The 21,136-nt window shown below is 49.4% G+C and overlaps 1 pseudogene; it reads right to left on the reverse strand.

The window, feature by feature from the left end:
• Positions 1–17,112: 17,112 nt before the first annotated feature.
• Positions 17,113–18,173, reverse strand: LOC102730237 (methyltransferase-like 26 pseudogene; annotated as a pseudogene).
• Between the last annotated feature and the right edge of the window lie 2,963 nt (positions 18,174–21,136).

Consider the following 21,136-nt stretch of genomic DNA (forward strand, 5'->3'; position numbering starts at 1 on the left):
TTAAATTTAGGTGTTTTTCATCACCAGGGCATCAAGCACCTGTTAGACGGGCAAATCCAGCACCAAGTGAAGAGGTCACAAGATACAGAGGAGAGAGCTCTGAACTGAAGCCGGAGGCCTGGCCTGGGTTCCTCACCTTGGCTCCCAGGTGCTCAGGGCTCCTGTGCATGGCACTTCCCTCCTGCTCTCTGGGTCGTTGAGTTCTAGCTATAAAAAATGAGGAGACTAAACTTGGGTCCTTTAGAGTCCTCCTAGCACCAAAGCTCCAGAAGTGGTATGGGTTACAAACACTGTAAAGAAAGGAGATGCAGAAGGGTGAAATGACATCAGCTTACCCTCATATTATGACAGCAGTTTTGTTGACTCTGTTCTCCTCCTATCCTCCCCCCGACCCCCACGCCCCGAGGAGGCCCAACTTTCTTGGACAACAGTGAGGAGCAGAGAGAACTATCTAAGCTTCTACAATTGCTCCTATCCCTGGTCAGGAGAGAGATTTGCCACCTTGTCCTGGGCCAGGGTCCCTCCAGACAGGGGTTCAGCCAAGATAACAGGTGAGACAATGTGGAGATAGCCCTCTGCGATTCATTATACACCATTTTTGGCCAGAGTCTGTGACAAAAACAATAGGTCTGTTTTGTTCCCAATTCTTTGGAGCAAGCAGGTTCAAGTTAACCCATTTAAACCTAATTAAGATTCTGTCCCATATGACTTACCCTTTCTTTGGCACAGATCATTCCACATTCTTCCCCATACCATCCCTAAGCTAACCTGACCTTGAATGAGACTCTGCCTTATTTACTATTTACTTTAATTGCATGTGGTTGTTCTCACATTGATGTCGTTGCTGTGAGAGAGAGGTTTCATGGCCTGGACAAGCCAGTGAAGTGTCAGTCTTCATGAACTTCTATTTGGTTAAACCCTCCTGTCCTTTTGTCTCACTTCATTTTTTTTTTTTTTTTTTTGCAAAGAATTCCTCAATTCTCTCTCCCTCCACCCCTTACTTCCCATACACCTTTGTTTTCTTTTTCTCTCTCCATAGGGTATGGCTGACCATACTAATTATATTGCTCCTACAAATCCTGATGCTCTTTTTAGCTTCTGTAAAGTGGTTTGTTTCTATTAATTCTGTCCACTTGGTAGTTTGCAGTTTGCTTTTCACAAGTCCTCTTTGGCCATAGCATTGCCCTTCCTGCCGTGGGCGTGGGGGGAGTAGGTCCCCAGTGCAGTGCACTAATGTAGCCCTTGTTTTCAAAGAGGTGAAAATCTGCCTGCTCCCCAGTTTAAGAGGAACGGAGGTACACACAGACACATATACTCGTGGCCCTAGAAGAGGGAGGGAAGGGGGCCAATGTGCCGGACCTTGGGATGGGTGTCTGACCTTCTTTTGTCTCTTTTAATCCTCCTACCACCTTGTGAGGTGGTATGGATTATTTTCCCAGTTTACAAACAGAGCAACATGCTCCAAGAGATAAAAAGAATGTCTATTAAAAGTTAAAATAAATTATTAATCCCATTCCACAAATTCAATTATACAAGAAAAAAATGGCCTTATTTTTCTATAAATCAATTCAGGTTTTCTTACAGACCCCCATGCTTACAAGTAACAGAACTTTCGTCTCAGAAAATTGGGGGCTACTCCCCCCCATTTCTTAGGGGTTGATCCAAGTTCTGTCCGATAGGACTTCCTGTGATGATGGAAATGTATTTGCACTGCCCCATGCAGGAGCCCCTTTCCATATGTGACCAGTGAGCGTTTGAAATGTGGCTAATGCAATTGCGCTAATGATTTTTAAATCTTGTTTAACTTAAATTAACTTAAAGAGCCATATGTGACTGATGTCTATAGTATTGGACAATGCAGTTGTGGACAAACTTACACGGTGCAAAAGCATTTAGTTGGTCTTGGTTGGGGATGTATCCTGGGAATCATCATTTACCACACTGAGAACCCTGAGAATGATTTTGTTCCCAGCAGGATATCCAAGTCATTGGTCCCTGCAGACTCCTGGGTCACCTCTATCCCTGTGGGGCTTCCTCTTAGTAACCTCTTCACACTGCACTGGCTCTAGGGCTCCAGTGTTTAAAATGGAAGCCACTAGCCACATGCACCTGTGAGCACTTGAAATGTAGCTTGTGAGGATCGACGTGTGCTGTATCGTATAGAACATACAATGGATCTTGAAGACTTTAGTATAAAACAGAATATAACGTATCTCCTTATGGTTTTTTATGTTGATTACATGTTGAAATGTAGATGAATTTTGGACATACTGAGTTAAATAAAACATTATTAAATTTAAATTTCATCTATTCCTTTTACTTTTTTTAAATGTAGCACCAGAAGGGCACATACGTGACTCACATCTGTGGCTTGCATTGTATTTCCATGGGACAGCACTGCTCAAGGGGGTCACTGTGCTTGCTTGAGGCCCCCATGGGGAGATATAAATCCATTTCCTGAGAGTCTGGCTTGCAGGATGGGGGAAGTGTTGCGGGGTAACCGGAAATACGGAGGGTGGGGTATTTCAAACTGTTGCCACTTTACCACCCACCAGCTGGGTTCTCCAAGAAAGAGGAAAGAGTTCCCAGCCTTTGGATCTAGGAGCTAGGGACTGGGCCTCCTTACAGGCTGAGGTCTGCCCAAGAGTGAAGTGAGGCCCAGGGAAGGAGAGGAGAAGCACCAGTCAGCCTCCGCCTTAGAGTAGGACCTGTCTCATGGGTCAAAAGCTGAATCCCCAAAGGTTAAGGAGGAGTAGGGGCCATGCTGAGGTGCAGTCTGGAGACTAAAGTACATTTGTATCCTGATCCATGGTGGCTTGACTGAGGGACCCCATCACAGCCTCTGCATGTCGCACTGGAGACACCAGTTGGTGCTTTCCGTCCCCACGTCAGGAATTGGATTCTTCCTGTCACTCCAGACTCTAGTCAGGGCCTGGCCCTTTAGAATCCTTTGGGAAATGATTGTTTAATTAAAGTTAGGGAAATGAGGGCTGCTTTTCCTTCCCTCAATGTCTGAGACACCTTACCCCAGAGGCTCTCGGGGAAGCAAAGAGAGGCTACTTGTAAAGCAAAGTGATTTTAGAAATGACTCAGTATGTAGTCAAATAGAAGATCTAACTCAAGCAGAAGATGTAAACTCATCCTTTTTGTTGGTCAGTCAGCTGTGTGCCTAGCACCTACTCTTGGCAGAGCCCTGGTGATCTCCATAGCTGGAATAGAGAGAACAGGAATTCTCAGGGAGCCTGGTTGGAGAGGCAGGATTTGCAACCAGGGTCAGCCTGGTCACCATGCCCAGTAGACCATGTCAACAACCAAAGATGAGCAAAGGAGGCCTCCAACATGTTGGGGGAAGGTAAAGTTCCATGCAAGTTAAAGTTCATAAATCACATTCATTCCAAATGCCTGTAAAGGAGATCCCATTACTTGAAGAATCCTGCAGACAACCATCCTGCAAGGTAAATCCTTTAATAATAGCATACAGTTGTTGAGGGTTTTCAGAAAAGTCTGGATTTTTGTGTCCTAAATCCCCTTAACGCAAGACTCACCTGAGTGTTGCAAAGGGAACATCTTTGAGCAGGGATGAGGCATGCTTAGAAAATGGGATGACTGGAAATGGGATGTATAAACATGCTGATTGCCTTCTGTGAGAGACCATTGCCATTGTCCCAGACTCTGCTTCCCTTTGGAGCCCTGAGGCCAGGCAGCAGGGCCCCTGGAGCTTCTCCTCAAGCTTCTGTCCTTCTGTCCAGCTTCTCTGGCCTCAGAGCCTGTGCTGGGGCCAGAAAGATCCCACCGAGGATTACTTCCATCCCAGGCCCCCCAAAAGGCTATGTTGGTTCAGCTGCATACCTCAGAGACCCTCTCCCCTTCAGGTCCTACAGAGAGTCACACAAGAGCTTGTTTTTATGATGATTGTTGCTGATGTTGGGTTAGAACCCCAACCCCCCCACTCTCTCAGCCCTGAAAAATCACAGCTACTCATGGCTGTCTATAACAATTAGCTCTTGATAGGAAAATTATGCCCTAGTGATAATGGTGCAAAATCCTGGAGGTGGGGGGTGGGTATGAGCAAGATTAGAAATGCACAATTGAACCAAACCAAACTAATCCCCTTAAGATTTACACTGTGTGTTGTGTAAATCTGGCTGTTGAAAGCTGAGGCTCAGCAAGAGAATTACGCTCCTCGCCCCTCCTATCCTTGTCCTCATCCTCATGCCGGGAGTGGCCAGAGGCACACTCCGTGCATGGGCATGAGTCATCCAGTGCAGGCAGCACAGTGGTTCTTCCAGAAATGGTCCCCAGGCCTGTCAGAGTGGGTGGAGGCCTGTCCTTGCCCCTAGGGGAGAAGAGCTGGGGGTTTCTATTTCCAGAACCTTCCCTGAATCATCACCTGTCTTTGCTGCTTCCGGCCTCCCCACGGAAGCAGATCCTTCATGGAGACTTGACCTGAAGGCTTCTCTGAGGTCTGGCTGTCCCCATGCCCTCCCTCGAGGACCCACACAAGCCTCCATCAGAGAGTCTGTGCTGGTCAGACATCACCATGGATCATCCCTTTGGGAACCAACCCTCTGTTCCAGAATATTCCAGGGGACTCCCTCAGAACAACAACCGGGGGCAAGGGAGGTTATACATCAGCCTCACACGAGCACTGCATAAATCAGGTGCCCACACTTGTTGCTTATCTTCTGGGTTGTTCCCTCCAGAGGAGACACCCCTAGAGAGATAAAGGGTGTACAGAGGAGGGTGGGATGCACAAAAGATAAAGACAAAAAGGATACAGACCTCACCCTTTGAGGGCAGGGATGGTGTCGTGATCCTGTGTGGCTCCTATATGGGAGCACAGTGCCTCACACACACGAGCCATGGGCCTTCTGTGAGTGAACGAATGAGGAAATGGATGGACTGAGACCAGGATCATGAGTGACGCGGCACATGTGGGCCCCCTGGAATAAACATGTCTCTTCTGACCCCCTTATGCAAACTCATCACACGTACAATGGCGTTTAGTCCTCAATGGCCCATTTCACTGACCAGGACACTGAGTTCTAAGTTGAGCAATGTGCATAAAGTCACATGGCCAGTAAGCAGCAGAGGCCCCGGAGCCCGAGTAAAGGAAAAACAAAACAAATCACAGGAAGGAAGAAAATATTTAATGAGCACAATCCCAGGCCAGATTGTATTATAAATGCTTTCGTAACATTGATACAAAGGTGGGCGAGGTAGATTTTACTCTCCTTATGGACAGTTGTGGAAACTGAGCTGCAGAGAGGTTAAGTGACATGTCTTCAGCCATCAGCCACACACACAGCCACACACACAGCCACACACAGCCACACACACGGCCACACACAGAACCACACACAAGGCCACACACAACCACACACACAGCCACACACAAGCACACACCCGGCCACGTACACAGCCACACACAAGCTCACACAACTAGCCATTACACAGACGTGGAATTACAGTCCCCTCGCAGCTCCCCAGCCTGAGCTCTTTCTGTGCCCTCCGTGCCCCCTCCCACACCTCAGACAAGACAAGGCGTCTCTGTCCCTTGCTTCTCACAGTGGTTGGTAGGTTAGAGAAAAATATGGCTGTTCACACCCTTCTGGTTAGGACGGGCATGAGAAGCCGCCCTCCTGAGTGGCAGGGGAATGTGTGAGCCCTTCTAGGCTGTGGAGGCTCCCAGGACCCGGTCTGATTTGTGGGGGCTGAATTCCCGCTAGCTGTACTCACAGCTGCCTTGGTCACGAAGGAAACGAACTGCTGGGTGTCTGACCTCTGAATTTCCCATTTGTAGGTGATCTTTAGTACAACACAAGCAGATGTATACTGATTACGGCCTACGTGCCTGGGCCCGGGCTGTCCCCTGAGCATACAAAGCAGGAAGTCCATGCCAGAGCGAAAAATGAAACAAGTGCTAAGTTGAATCACTCGTCATGTGCCATGGGAACAATTTGTTCAGCCTGGGAATATATGGGAAGGCTTCCTGCAGGAGGTGACATTTGAGTTGGACTGTGAAGGATGAGGACTCCTCTGGGCAGCAAGTGAAGGGTGGGGCATTGCAGGCTGAGAAAAGAGAAAAGCTAAGACTCTAGGTCTCTTCTTCCCGACAACCACTTCCCTAACTTCCCACACCTCTGGGCAAAAACTCTCCACCCAAAGCCGAGCACAATTAGGGGGGCAAATCTATTTCTTTATGGAGAGCAGGGGAAGGGATCACAGCTTGATACATATTTTACCCCCAGAGCCTAGAGACCTGGCAATTAGAAGATGCTCATTTAATATTTATGGAAGAAAGCAGAGAGCAGACCACATTCCTGAAAGCCAGAGCAGAAGTGCATCTTTAGTGCTGAATGCCTTATGTGGACACTTGGTGATCTCTTTGTGAGGTACTGGACACTCCCAGTTGGTCAGATCGTATTGCTATCTTTGCTTGGCCTCTAGGAGACTCAGCCTGAGTGGTGGCATGTGAAAGCTTTGCTGCTGGCTTGTAACTGTATCTCATTTATGACCTTTATTTTCCTGTTCTCATTTTCTTGCTAATATTATCATTTGTTTTGTTGGTTCTATGCATCTAAAAAAAAAACAAAAACGCACATTTAAATCAGTTGGCTTTTGAACCGAGGTGGAGAAATAGTCTTGAAAGATAAATAAAATAAATTGGCAAACACAGGAGCAAACCCAAACTAAAGGAATATTGCCTGCATAATAGCTCGCCTCCTGATGGAGAAGGTGGGGTGAGAAGGATGCGTAAATAGTTATCTGAGCAAGTGTCAGGGGAGCGAGGCAGAGGGGAGGCCACTGGCTTTGCTGCAGGATGGGAGGGAGGAAACACTGTTCACAGCCGCTTCAAGCCACTGGTTCTGGGCCTCGGGCTCACAGGCTCGAATGCCAGGGCTCTGTGAGGGTCACAGGCGCTGAATAGGACTTAGTGCTGCAGGCAAGCCAAGGTAAGTCTGCTGCAAAGATGAAACTGTGTGAGAACTGCCGCCGTTGGGGCCTCACCTCCTGCTTCATTAAGCACTGGTTTTGGAGGAATGGACAGCCAAGTCGGCCAAGGGAAAAATCAGAAAAAAATAGGTCCGGCACCAAAGCTTCCCTTGCATACTGCAAAGGACAGACTCTGGGCCAAACAGATCTGGAAATAGCAGTAAGACATATATATTCTCTCTCTTCTTCTTCTTCCTCTCCTTCCTCTCCCCTCTCCCATTCTCCCTTCCCTCCCCTTATCCTTTCCCTTCCCCTTTCCCTCTTCTTCTTTCTTCCTCCTTCCCTCTTCCTTCCTTCCTCCTTCCCTCCCTTTCTTTCTTTCTTTCTCTTTCTTCCTTCCTTCCTTTCCTTTCTTTTCTTTTTTCTTTTCTTTTCTTTCTTTCTTTCTTTCTTTCTTTCTTTCTTTCTTTCTTTCTTTCTTTCTTTCTTTCTTTCTTTTTCTTTCTTTTCCTCTTCCTCCTCCTCCTCCTACTCCTCTTCCTCCTGCTGCTATGAGGACTCTCTGTCCCCACTTTCTCTCTCAGCCCTAAGCCAGTCAAACTTATGCTTTCAAGTGTCAGGAAGCAGCTCCCAAGGAAGTGTTGATTTAATGTGAAAATTTCACATGGGCTGAATGACCCTGGCTTTGGTTTTACATTTAGCTCATAGAAGTTCTATTTTTATCTGTGAATTTTACATTTTTTAAAGATTTTATTTATTTTAGAGAGAGAGAGAGCATGAGCGGGAAGGGCAGAGAGAATGTCAAGGAGACTCCACACTGAACATGGAGACCGACCCAGGGCTCAGTGTCATGACCCTTGAGATCATGACCTGAACTAAAACCAAAAGCCAGATGCTTAACCGACTGCACCACCCAGGCGTCCCATGTGAGTTGTACTTTTAAGGACAAGCAAATGTCGCCTGTGATTGACATAGCATGACTACATTCCTTTCATGGATCCTGGAGATTTAGCGTCACTGGTTGAATGGTAGAGTTTTTTTGTGTCTGCTTCATGCTGGTCTGTGCTCTTGGCTAGACTTCATGGTGTTCCAGGGCTGAGCTTTGAGTAGACTCCTGGCTCATGGTCTGAGTGAGTACTATGGACTCTGAATCCTGTTGGGACCCAAGGTGGTCCCGAGAAGCTGCCCTTCTGCCCTGATGGACAACAACATTTGTGGGGACAACTTCTAGGCCTGGGGCTCAGGGGCTTCCTCTGGAGAAACTTAACTGGCCCGTTATGGCCTTGGTCATGGGATCCTTCACAATTGCTTATCCTTCCACTACTGTGTGCAGAGGTGTGGCGTGAGCAAGGCAGGCGAAGATCCTACTGGTCCAGATCCCAAGCTGGTGAGGGCCTCAGACGAGCACATGACCATGAGCTTAAGGAGTACCCCGATGAGTACTGCTGGGTAATAAAGAGACATAACCAAGGGACACCCAGCCCCGGTGTGGGATGAGTCCAGAGGAGATGCCATCTGAGCTGGGCCCTGCCAGTAGAGTAGGGCAAAGAGGTGGAGGAAAGGCCCCTCAGCCAGAGGAACAGCATGAAGGCATCTCAGAGGCTACAGCATCTGGTGTGCTTGGGAACCTCGAAGAAGAGCAGTGTAGAAGGACCACGTGAGATAGAAGCCAGGTTCTCCAGGCCCAGGGCTATAGCTAATGTGCCCCTGTCAGGTCCAGTCCTGGGAATGGGAGTGTAATTTGGGGACATGAAAGGGAACCAGGCCTGGGCCCCTGAAGAGGGTACCTCCACCAGCCCTCTGAAGCTCCCAAGACTCGAAGACATTTACATACATCTTAGCAGGGCCCTGGTGTGATTGCCCAGCAGGTATGATTGCCTTTGTATCAGCCATAGTGTCTGGCCTCCTCTCCCTCCGCCATGGAGGAGGTGGGGCTTGCCAGCCCCAAAACCGATGCTTAAGGCTAGCTTGGCTAAGAGTGGTGAGTTCCATGGGCCAAGAACTAGAGCAGCCAAAGCAAAGGGAGATTCTGGGACCAGAAAGGCAGACTGAGGCCGAACCTCCGCAGGACAGCAGAATGTGGGAGCGGCCAGATGCGTAGCCTGAGGCTGGTGTTTGGAGCCAGTACTTTGAAGGGAAGCAGGTTGGACTCATGGCGCAGAGGGTAGGGGCCTCATGATGCCCCCTGATTGGTGAGGACGGGCTGGCCTGGATTACAGGGATTGAAGACACAGCATTTCCCCCTCTGAGCAGTTCTGGCTCATGGGTCAGGTCTTTTGAGCTCCTTTATTTGAACATGGGGTCACTGAGGGCAGGGTTTGTGCAAAGCAGCAGGTGTGACAAAAGGACCCAGTGTTTGAGGCGAGGCAGGCCTGAGTATGAATCCCAGCCCTGCTTCTTACTAGCCCTGTGGTGTTAGACAAATGACTTAACCTCTCTGAGCTTCATCTTCCTGTTTTGTAAAATGGGGATAAGGGTATCTTGACCACAGGGCGTTCAGGGGGGCTAATTGCCATAGTGATTGTGCCATGTAGATCCCATTGTCTTCTCGTGTGATGCTTCTCCAACGCTCAGCCGCCCACACAGCAGGGCTTTCTCCAGCCCCGCGTGGGAGGGCTGCTGGGCTGGGGAGGGCCCAGGCACCATTTCTATACACTAGTTAGATCCATCTATTTATCTGTCATCTGTCAATCTGTCTGCCTGGATATCTGTCTATCTATCATCTATTTTCCCAACTATCCATCCACCCATCCATCTATCCATCCATCCATCCATCATCTGTGTGTCTATCACCCATCCATCTATCTATCCATCCATCTACCCATCATCTACTATTTGTTCTTCTATCTCTCTCTCCATCCATCTATCATTACCTATCTACCTACCCTTCCATCCATCCATCTACCTCTAGCTTTCTCTGTATACGTTTCTTAAACTAATAAGATTATGGGTCTGACCCTTAGTTAACTTAGCTTCATGATATCACGGTCAGCCCAAGACCAGGTCTCTATATTAATTTGCTCAGGCTGCCATTACAAAATACCACAGCCAGGGTGACTTAAGTAACAGGAATGCATTGTCTCACAGTCTCGGAGGCTAGAGGTCCGAGATTAAGGTGTCAGCAGAGTTGGTTCCTTCTGAGGGCTGTGAGGGAGAATCTGTTGCAGGCCTCTCTCCTGGTTCTGGTGGTTGGTGGAATTCTTTGCTGTTCCTTGGCTTCTGCTGTATCGCCCTGATCTCTGCCTTCATCCTCATGTGGCACTCTCCCTGTGTGCAGATCCGTCTCTATGTCCAGATGTCCCCTTTCTATAAGGACACTTGTCATATTGGATTGGGGGCCCACCCTCTTCCAGCATGATCTCATCTTAACTAATTACATCTGCTGCTATCCTGCTTCCAAAGAAGCCCACCTTCTGAGGTACGAAAGGTTAGGACTTCAGCAGATGAATTTTTGAAGACATCATTCAACCCATAATGGTCTCCCACACTCTTCTTGAGAGATGGCCGTGTAGGATCATGGCCACAACGAGGTGGGGTTTGGGAGATTTGAGTCAAGTGAGCTCCTAGAGCTTGAATCCACACCCTTGACTGGCCAGAACTTTCCAAGTGGATGGGCTTTATCATTTTGAGTTATTTACGCCTTTGTTCCCCATGTATAAAAGCATGAGAAGTACCAGAGTATCTTTAGTCTGCACACCCCTGCCAGGCACTCCTCCAGCCCCTGGCTGTGGGCCTCAAACACAAATTCCTCCTCAACCCTCGTCCTCCCTCCTGGGGAACCCAGAATCGTGCTGGTGGGAGGCATTTGGAGACTAACATAACCAGACAGAGACTTTCTATTTTGGAATTGGGAATCCGAGCACTGCAATTAGACCAGAGGTTCTAACCTGGCAGGAAACTTTCACAGAAACTAAGTTGATCCCATTCAAGCCCCCCCTGATTTCAGCCTGTGTCTGAATGGGTGAGTGCCTGGGAGAATGGGTGGGTGGAATCCTTCCCCCTTGGTGGATAAGTCCCATCACTCTGCCAGAGTGAAAGAGTTGAACGTAGCCCTAGAGTGATCAGCAAATGTCAACAGTCAGTTCATGGAGGCTGGAACTATTAGCGAAGCTGTTAATGAGCTGTGACCGTGTAAATGGGAGATCTGGTGCTGGGCACTGTGTCATTCAACCTGTAGGCATAGAAAGGGTCTGTTCTACTTTGGAGGCTCAGGATTCCCAGACAGCGAGAATTTCTGAGCGGTCCTCCGCCTGGGCTGTGTGCTCTGGGCCAGGCGCTGGGGGCAGAGGCTCGGCAGCTCCTGTCTGCTCCGGGCTACGTGCGGTCTCGGTGTCAGCTCTCGGGGCACACGGCCGGCTGGACGTGTGCAGGGCTCGCCTCCAGAGCGCTGTGCTGGTTGCGGGGTCCCTTCTCTTGGAATCCGTCCAGCCACCCCCACATCCAGCTTCTTCCAACCCCACCCTCCTCTCAAGAGTCCCTGCTCTTTCCCCAAAGGGCCGCAGTGAACCTTTGGGTCCTTCCAGGGGAGCAGTCGCCTGATTTTTCCAGGCTTGAGAATATCTGACGCTTAGACAACAATCTTTCTTTCTCCAGCTACCACCCATTGCACACATTTGATATGAACGATTCACCGAGAAAAGCAAAAACTTCCATCCAGGGGAGCAGGAAAAGGAGGGGAACAAGTGAGGGCACCCCAAGGCACCTGCCTGCCAGCCTTGTGTGTCTTTCACGTGTGTGGGCAAGAATGTTGTGTTCGTTCATTCAGGAGACATTTGCTGGGCTCCCGCTGGGTGCCTAGCACCGCGCTTAGCCCTGTGGGGGATGCTGAAATGAATCGGACGTGAATCCTGCCCTGGGGGGGCTAATGAATTTGGGGGGACATTCAGATATTTACATAAAAGAGTAATGTCAGGGCAGAAAGCATTTTTTATTATTAGAGCAGGCTTTAGATCACGTTGTGTTCGGAAGAGGGCTGAGTGCCTCTGGCTGGGAGGCTCAAGGAAGGCTTCCTGGAAGAAGTGGCATTGCTCAGGCCTTTGCTGAAGAGGTGGGGTTTGAATCAATGGAAACGGGCATGGGGGAGGGAGAAGGCAGCACCAGTGGCTCTGGAGTGAGGGTGGAGGGGGGCGCGAGACATTCGGAGTCCTCTTCTGTCCGGAGAGTAGGGCAGCGGAGGGCTCTCGCCAACGCACGTGATGCTGCAGGCGCTGCGCTGGGTTTGTGCATCTGTGCTAACTCCCCCTTGTGCTTACGTTCCATGTCCAGCCTCGTCACGTCCCTGCGTGACACACCTGTATCACAGCTCGTGCCCACTCCACAGCGCACGGCAGGCTGGGCCGGGAGGCCTTGCTGTAGCTCTGTGAGAACGGTCTCTTCCTGAGTAGGTTCACGGGGCATCTCCCGGGAACACAGGGAAGGCCCTCGTAGAGGCTCCTCAGGGGGAGGGCATGGCCTGGCTGTAGGAGCTTCGTCTTTGTTAGCTTGGCGGGGCTTTGTAGGAAGGGCCCCTGCACACAGGCCCCATCTGAGCGGGCAGCGCGCCCCTGGGCAGGGGCAGTAAGCCTGCAACCTAGGGAGGCAGTCACTTCTCCCCCCCGGTGCGGTCAGCTGGTTTCCCGGCTGAACACTCACACCTCAGCTCTGCTGCCGAGAACGTGGATCGGGCAGCCACTTTATTGACCATATGAAAACAGAGTGCGGGAGTGGAGCAGAGCCGGGCTTGGGTTTTACTGCCAGGAATTGCTTGTGCTGTCCCTGTCCTTGAACAGTTCTGGATGTAAATAGCTCTCTCCGGGAACAGAGTCTGGGTCAAGCCGGGGTAGATGCCCGCCTGCCTCATTGTGGGCTGGCTGTCTGTGTGCCCAGCAGGGGCGAAGGCCTGGTCCCTGGCGATAGACACCTCACTACCCCGGCCCAGCCACTGATTACCTGGCGCCCCCTCTCACCCCTTCTGGGCATGGCCGTCCTTGCCCACACCTGCCAGACTCCTCTCGCACCTTGGTCAAGAAACAATGTATATAGAGAAGTGACCTCAGTGCCTTCTGATGCCTGTCCCAGCACAGCGTCCCTGCCCCCCACCCCAACACCTGTTGTTTCCCAGGACCGTGAATTCCCAGGGAGACAGGACTGGGCTTCCCTTCAGCCCCATCCTTCTGTGTGGTGCCCGACGTAACTTGGCTGCAGTACGTGTCCGTCCAATAGATGGTAGGGGGAGAAACTAGGAAACGCCAGTTCGGGACCTCCTCGGTGTCCAGACTCTTCCACTAATCCTGTTTCCTCATCCATAAAATGGAAGTCACAGCAAGGACCCGGGTGGTGTGGTGAGAAGGGGCCGCTAGGCTTAGTAAGACTTCCTAGTGCCTTTGCTACCTTCCATCTCCTTGCTAAGAGGCATGGTCCGAGCTCAGGAGAGCCGCTGGTTCCCCGCTCAGGCCGCCATTTCCTGGCGGTAAGGCCCAGAGGATGCTCCTCCCCCTCTGTGGGCCTCAGTTTCCTCATCTGTAACATCAAGAAGTTGGACAAAGTGGTGTGTGAGGTCCTATCCAGCCCTGATTGTGGTTCTGATTAAGTCATTAAGCACCTGTCACCCACATTCTGAGTCACTAGGCCCAGGTGCACATAATTCCAAAGAGTGGCTAAAGCAAAGGTCATTTTTATTTGATTTTCAAATGCTTTGCTTATTTTGTCGTAGATTGTATTCTCCATGCTGCATTTTGCTTCTGCAAACACTAGAAGTTGTTTGCATCTCTTGCACACAAGGGAGGGGGTGATGGCTCGCCCTCAGCGGACGGCTCCTCACACCTCACGGTCAGTCCTTCAGGCTGAGTGAGTCTGGAAGAGGCCCTTCCCACCTCCTGTTCCCTTTGTGGAAGAGGGGAGATTTGAGGATGAAAGAAAATACTGACAGTGAGGAGTGGAATTAATTGGCAAAAGGACAGGATCTGCAGTCCAACTTTCGGGATCTGAATCTCAGTTATATCACTTACCACTCCTTGTCTGTTTCCTCAGCTGTAAAATGGGGCTGGTGATGGTACCCACCTCAGAGTTGTTGTGAGGATTAAATATAATACAATAAGGGAACAGTGGGTGGCCCATCACCTGGCTCCGAGTAAGCATTCAGTAATGCTGCTGCTGATTAGGATTACGGTGCGGGGACGTGGTTTAGGGGTGGCAAGGCACACGCACAGACTGGGATTGAATTGGGAGGCCCAGACACTGGGCAGAGACGCAGTATGACGCGGGAAGGAGGGAGGAAGGAGGGGAGATGGCTGACCATAATGGGTGGGTGTGGGCCAAGAGGAGGACCCTGGCTCAGAACTATGGGCAAGGGGATTCCCAGGGGGAGGATGACCAAGATGTGGAGACCATGAGTGCCCGGCCATCTGTCTTCTGAGCACTTTCCTTCTATTACATCTTCTGAGTGGTCATAGCAGGTGGTTTTAGCCTTTTGTTGTTGTGGTTATGGAAATTGCAGCCAAATGGGGTCTGAGTCTGGGCCAGCCAGTGTCCCCCAGGAACATCACTGGCCTAAGTGGGCCTAGAATTTGGCTGTCCAGCCCCAAGATGGCGTCACTGCTCTGACAATGATGCTTGGCTAGCCGGAAATCACATACTTCAGGAAGTTATTTTCTCTGTCTGGCCCAAGACCTCCATGCATTTCACGAGGTGAAGGTTAAACCGCCAGGGAAGAGAGACTGGAGAGGCCTGTAATTCTTCTCCTCCAGCTTCGTCAGCTCCTCAGGTGCAAGCTGCAGGAGAGCTCAGATCTGAAGGCCTAGAAGAAAGTGTGTTTCCACCAAGGGCCTGAGCTGACAGTTCTCTCCCCTGCAGAGGCTGCTGCCTACTTCAGTACTTCTCTGCAGGCACCCTCTCCTTGTCCCCTCCCCGGCAGGGAAGCTGTAGAGGGGAGAGGTGATGAAGTCCGCGGCTTTCTCCACCATTCTCAATGCCAGCAAAATGAACCCCCATCTCCAGAGCACACACTGCCCTCCCTCCCTGCCTTCCCACCTCCCTCCCGCCTGCCTAGGAATACTCACACCAAACCCCTGCTGACCTACTTACAGCCCCACACACTCCTGCTGACCAGAGAGGGAAGGAGAGAGCTTGAGTTTGCAGCCTGGCAGGGAGAAGGCTTCTGGATGAGTCATTTGCTGCCCTTGTCTTTGCAAAGTATGTACAGGAAGAACAGGCGGTGACCGGCTGCTCTCCATGTATATGAAGGAATGAGCAAGTGGAATTGGGTTTACATAAAAGCAGACGCAACTCTGTGTGTGTGTGTGTGTGTGTGTGTGTGTAACATTGACCATCAGATGATTAAACGCAGAATTGACTCTCTGGACCTTCTAGAAAGAGAATAGCATTTGGCGTTGAAAGAGCCAGGGGCCTTGCCTCTCCCAGCCTATCCGCTTGTCTGTACACAATAAGAACACTTGCCTCACATAAGCTGCATATGCTGGGATCCCAAAGGAGACAGCATGCGCACCAGCTTCCTGCCAACCACGAACAGAACAAATGTCAGCTGTCATATTAATAACGCCAGGCATAATGGTGGCTTGCATTGGAAGTGGTTTAGAAGGTCACTGGCCTGAAGACAGAGGACGGCACCAGGTGACCTCCTGAGCTCCCCCTGATTCTAGCATCACTCTCTGCCTCCCTCTGCCTTTGTTATCAGAGGAGCTGCTGGGAAACAAAGGAGGAGAAATGGGAGTGAGTCTGGCGGAAAGGGCCTGAGGTCTCTAATCTTTGAGGCTTAGAGATTGTTATTGAAAATGGGATCATAACCTAAACATGAAATGACCAGGGCATCAAGAGTCCTCCTATCGAGACATCAGGCATTGTGCGGCTCTTCGGCCCCTCCCTTCCCTTGGGTTCCGCAGCAGGAGGCAGGAGGGGCCCCTGCCACTGAGACATGTTCTCAGGTGGCACTAGGAGCTCCCCCCCACTCCTGACCCCGGGGAGATTGCATTGTGGTGTCTGCCCTGCCCTGGCCCATGCGCCTCTCCCTGACTAGGCGTTGCTTCCTTGAGCTGACAGCTGGGGCACCAGTGATTGGCAGTGTCGGTGATCACGGAGTAATGTGCCTCATCCGTCTCAGGGCTGTCTGCTGACGGGGTGCACTCAGCACTTCAACCCCGGGGCACCAGCTCTGCACACGGGCCTGGATCCCTGTTGTTCATCTCAGCTGCTGGCCTCTGCCCTCCTGCTTGGAGGCAACATAAGAAACTCTGGGCACAAGCCCAAGATTACAGGTGTAGCCTAAGAATGGACCAATATATTTCATTATATTTCAAACCAGGTGTTTAGTGAGCACAGGCTCTGTGTCCTGCCCTGCGCCTGGGACTAGAGCAACACAGAAATGTGCGGCCTGGTCTCTGTCCTTGGAGATCTCACAGGAGAGTATTCTTGTCTTTTGTAGAAACTTCAGTGAAGAAAAATACAAATGATGTGGTCAAATAGATGTTAATAATGTTTATAAGTAGTATTTATTTATTTATTTATTTTTAAAAGATTTATTTGTCAGAGAGAGAGAGAGAGTGAGCACAAGCAGGAGGAGCGGCAGAGGGAGAGGGAGAAGCAGAATCCCCGCTGAGCAAGGAGCCCAATGCGGACTCGATCCCAGGGCCCTGGGATCATGACCTGAGTCAAAGGCAGACGCTTAACCAACGGAGCCACCCAGGCGCCCCAATAAGTAGCATTTAATTAAGGGTGCATTAGGTATGTGTTAGACAGCCTATGTGCATTATTTCTTTTCATCCTTCTAATAATCCTGTAAAGTATGTAGGCACTATTATTAGCTCTATTTTCCCAATAAGGAAACTGTTATCCAAAGATTACAAAAACTTGCCAGAGATGCAGGAGAATGCTTATTTCCACACACCCTTATCCACAAAGCGAATTGTCAAACTTCTGGGTTTTTACCTATCTGATAGTTGAAAAAAATGGTATCTCAGAGTAGTTTAAATTTGCACTTCTCTTATTATGAGTGAGATTTGGCTGTTTTTCATATGCTTAATAGTCATTTAAATTTCCTTTTCTGTGATCCTTGTCCATTCTAAAAATTGAAATGTTAGGGTTTTTTTCTTATCAATTTCTAGAAGCTACTTTTTGTAATAATAGAAATACAAATAAATATCTTCCCATTTTGTCATTTGTCTTTTAATTTTCCATATGTTGTCTTTTGTCATACAGAGCAGGTTTTTTTTTTTATGTTACCAAATTTATTATTTTAATGTTACAGCTTCTGGATTCCAGATTAGTTAGCAAGGGCTTCCTATGGTCTCTTTAAACATTAAGATAGTAAGATAATAAAATCATGTTAAATATGGGGAATTGGACATCAGTGTCTCTTTCTCATTTCTCCTGAAAATCCAAAAACCAATGAAATGACACTAGAGGATTTTTTTTTCTTTTTTGTCAGCAAAAAACATTTTATTCCCAGGTGCTAAGCAGCCCTGGGCCACCAGCCAAGAGCCCCCAGACTGGGCAAGGCCAGTCCTCATTGCCCAGCCCTGGGAGGCAGGGACTGGCAGTCTGGGTTTGTTCCAGAAGGGGTGTGGGTGGAGACACAAGCATGGGGAGAAGAAGGGGGTTACTCTTTCTGGAATATCAGGCACTTGTTGGCTGCCATGTCCACCATTCTTTCCAGGAGAAGGCCACTGGCTTGGAGGAGTATGTCCTTCCGGAGGGCTGTGTCCCATGGCCCCCACTCCGGGCGACTGCATCTAAGGGTTAGGTCAAAATCTACATTACTCTGTGGCATGATCTTCCGTTGATTTTATCGGGCCCATAGGTGATCAGCAGCACCTTGGGGGTGAGCAGGTAGGTTCCCTCCTGCTCTGAAGAGCCTCTTGGTGCATTTCAGGGGGCTGATGCGGATCATATAGATACTGAATAGCAGGTCCGGGGACCTTGGCAGGATCCTGCCCCAGTTGCTCCCAATCCCAGGTCACATCCAAGTACAGCAGGGCCTTCACACTGGACAGCCCCTGAGCCTGACTGGTGACTGACATGCTGTCCCCTTCCGACGGCTGCCACTCAGCGTGGGGGAAGGTCCGCACAAAGTGGGTGGTGGGCTGGCTGGAGCCCGAGGCCACCTCATGCCCACAGATGCCACACTGGGTCAGATCCAGGTACTGCCCCAGCATGTGCAGGATGGGTTCCCTGTTCCGCTCAGCAGCCACGTTGTTGTAAGAACATTTTTCAGAGCCAAAGAGCAAATCCTCAGGTTGCAAGGTCATCAAGTGTCTGGCTCTTCGAGTAAAGAAGACCCACATCAAAGCATATCATTGGGAAATCATGGAACTTCAGGAGGTTAAAAAAAATCCTACAAACTTCCATAGAGATGTAATAGTTTACATGCAAAGGATTAGTGGTCAGAGTGCCTATCTCAAGAGTAATGCTGACATATGAATTCTAGTGGAGTGGGACTTGCAAAATTCTGATGGAAAAGTACTTCATTCCAGAGTTCTGTATCCAAATGGTTAGTGAAGGATGAAGGTAAAGACATTTTTAGGAATGCAGGGATTCAAATGGCTTTCAGGGAATTTTTTCCTGGAAATTTTTCCTGGGAGCCACTATAAGATTTGTTCCTATGAAATGAGGAGGAAACTAAGAAAGAGAAAGCACCGGTGAAGGGAGATCCTGAGCCTGGCAAAGCAGCCAGAACAGATTGGAGCAAGGAGATGGAGGGTTCCAGAAATGGTATCTCTAGGGGAGAAAAAAGATGGAACTAATTACTTAGAAAATAGAATATATTATTAATGGGCATATTATAGAGATATCAGAGTATATGAAATAAATAGTGAGGGGTTCATGGACAACCAGGCTGATTTTTTAAAAATTGAGATAATAATTAACTTCAGGAAAAAGAAAAGGGCATGCGTGCATGCGTGCGTGTGTGTGTGTCTTGTCCAAGCATAAGTGACAGACCAAAATTCAAAGCTGAGGCTGTCTGATCACAAAGTTTGTCCCATGTGATCTTATAGGGAAACAAAGCTCCTGCTACAGAGTACCTGTGTGACCTTAGTAAGCCACTCTCCCTCCTGGGCCTCGGTCTCTTCACCTATAGAATAAATGGGCTACACAAAAAGCACAAACCATACACGAAAAGATAGAAAAATTTGATCATGTCAAAGTGAAAAATGTTGGTATGACAAAAGAGAGCAAAAAAACACAAGAAAAAACAAAAAAAAACAAAAACAATTTAAAAACAAAACTGTGGACTAGGACAGCAGTTAGCAGACTGGCCTGACCCAAATTCGGCCCACAAGTTGCTTTTCTAAATAAAGTTTTATTGGAACACATCCACTTCCATTCATTTATGTTTTGTCTGGCTATTTTTGCACTACAGAGGTGGAATTGAATAGTTTTGACAGAGATGGTATCGTGGCCTACAAAGTAGAAAATATTTATGATTTCTCCCTTTACAGAAAAAGTTTGCCAACCCCTGAACTAGGAGAAGATTTTTACAATGTATGTGAACAGCAACAAATTAAGACCTAAGATATATGAAGTACATTGACAAATTAATGTAAAAAAGAAAGAGAACACAGGGTTAAGGTGGGAAGAAAGGCACTAGATGGTGATGTTGAAACACAGGCAGAGGGCTCCTGGGCGCAGATAGGCTCCGGACCCCAGCCTGGGACCTCACACGTGAGGCTGACCCTGGACATTCCCAACCTGCTGCAGGGAATGTGGCAGGAATTTGTGAGCCCTGCCATCAGGCAGTGAAGTGTCTGCTGCTCATACCAAGGACATCAGTGCTTGGTTCCCTGCTCAGAGCCTCTGTAAGCCTCTCACTTGTCACTCCCAGTGCCCTTGGGAGAGAGTCTAATTGTTGCAACCATTGCATATAAAAAGATGTGTGCCAAGAACAATACCTTTGGTGGCTTGTTACTTTCCAATTTGCCTTAATTGGCTCACGTATTGGCTGGCTGATTTTCAAAGGGCAGCACGAGGGGGACTCTTACTTAAGTAGGAGGGGGACCTGGGACCATCAGCTCCCTGCTCATGTTCTTTCAGCCAATTAAGCTTAATCCTGGGAGCAAACCACTGAGGAGTGGCTGAGTGCTTGGCAGCTGGGCGGGAGGGAAGCAAAATAAGCCTGGATTTGTGGGCTCACACCTTGGTTCACATCTGCTCTACTTGTCAGCCAGGGATAAACTCTGAGGACGGGTGTCCACATTACAAAATAAATGATAATAGCTGTAACCCAACCACCAAGTATCCTCATCTGGTCAGGTTGACTTTTTTCTTTTATCCAGGAAAAAAAAAAAGCATGCATAAAATGTCCATTGGTGAAATACTTTTGAAATATCACTGCGAGGTGGGGGATGGGGTGAGAGGAATAGAGGGCAGCACACAGGAACCTGTGGGCCCTGCCAGGGCTGGCAGCGACACCTCGCCCCCTCCCAGCAGACCACCCTGGTTCCCACTGCCTTCCTTTGATTATGCAGAGTGGCTTCCCTGGATGCCCGGGGACCAGCCTCCTCAGGCCTGAGGGGTTCCATTCCTGCCCCCGAAACAGCTTATCGAAGCTTCTCCTGTGCAGAGTGGGGCTCTCTTGGCCATTCTTGTGCTCACAGGACAGAGATACTTATCTGCCAGTCTTGGTCTGAGCCGCTGTGTCCATACCATGCCCAGGTCTGACCAGACACGGCTCCTTTGACCTGGGTGGCAGGACTGCCCCTCCCACTGAATGGGTGACCCAGAAGGGCCACATTCACAGTATGGGGTGGGGGAGGGGGTGGAGGGGGAGGTGAGACCTGTGCGGGTGGGTCGGGGCAGAAACTGCATTTACTGATCCCCGGGGGGTCCTGCGTGCTGTGCACACATTAGAGCTCCTTTAATTCATATGCCCACCCCAGAGAGCACATTGTTCTGTTTATACCAGTTACAAGAATGGCACAAAAAGAGACCCACTTTGGAGAGGAGAAGGTCCAAAACATAGAGGCGGAGCGTGCAGTCAGAGATCTGGCCTGGAGACTGAAGCTTCCCTTCCATGGGTCTGTTACGTAGGCTGGGAGGTGGGAATGGGGAGAGGAAAAGGAGTCCCATTTTCTTTTTTTTAAGATTTTTTATTTATTCATTTGAGACAGAGAGATAGAGAGAGAGAGCATGAGCAGGGGGAGAGGCAGAGGGAGAGGGAGAAGAAGACTCCCCACTGAGCAGGGAGCCCAATGTGGGGCTCGATCCCAGGACC

The sequence above is a fragment of the Leptonychotes weddellii genome, chromosome 6, assembly GCF_054177405.1.
Source record: "Leptonychotes weddellii isolate Sample4059 chromosome 6, ASM5417740v2, whole genome shotgun sequence".
Lineage (NCBI taxonomy): Eukaryota > Metazoa > Chordata > Mammalia > Carnivora > Phocidae > Leptonychotes > Leptonychotes weddellii.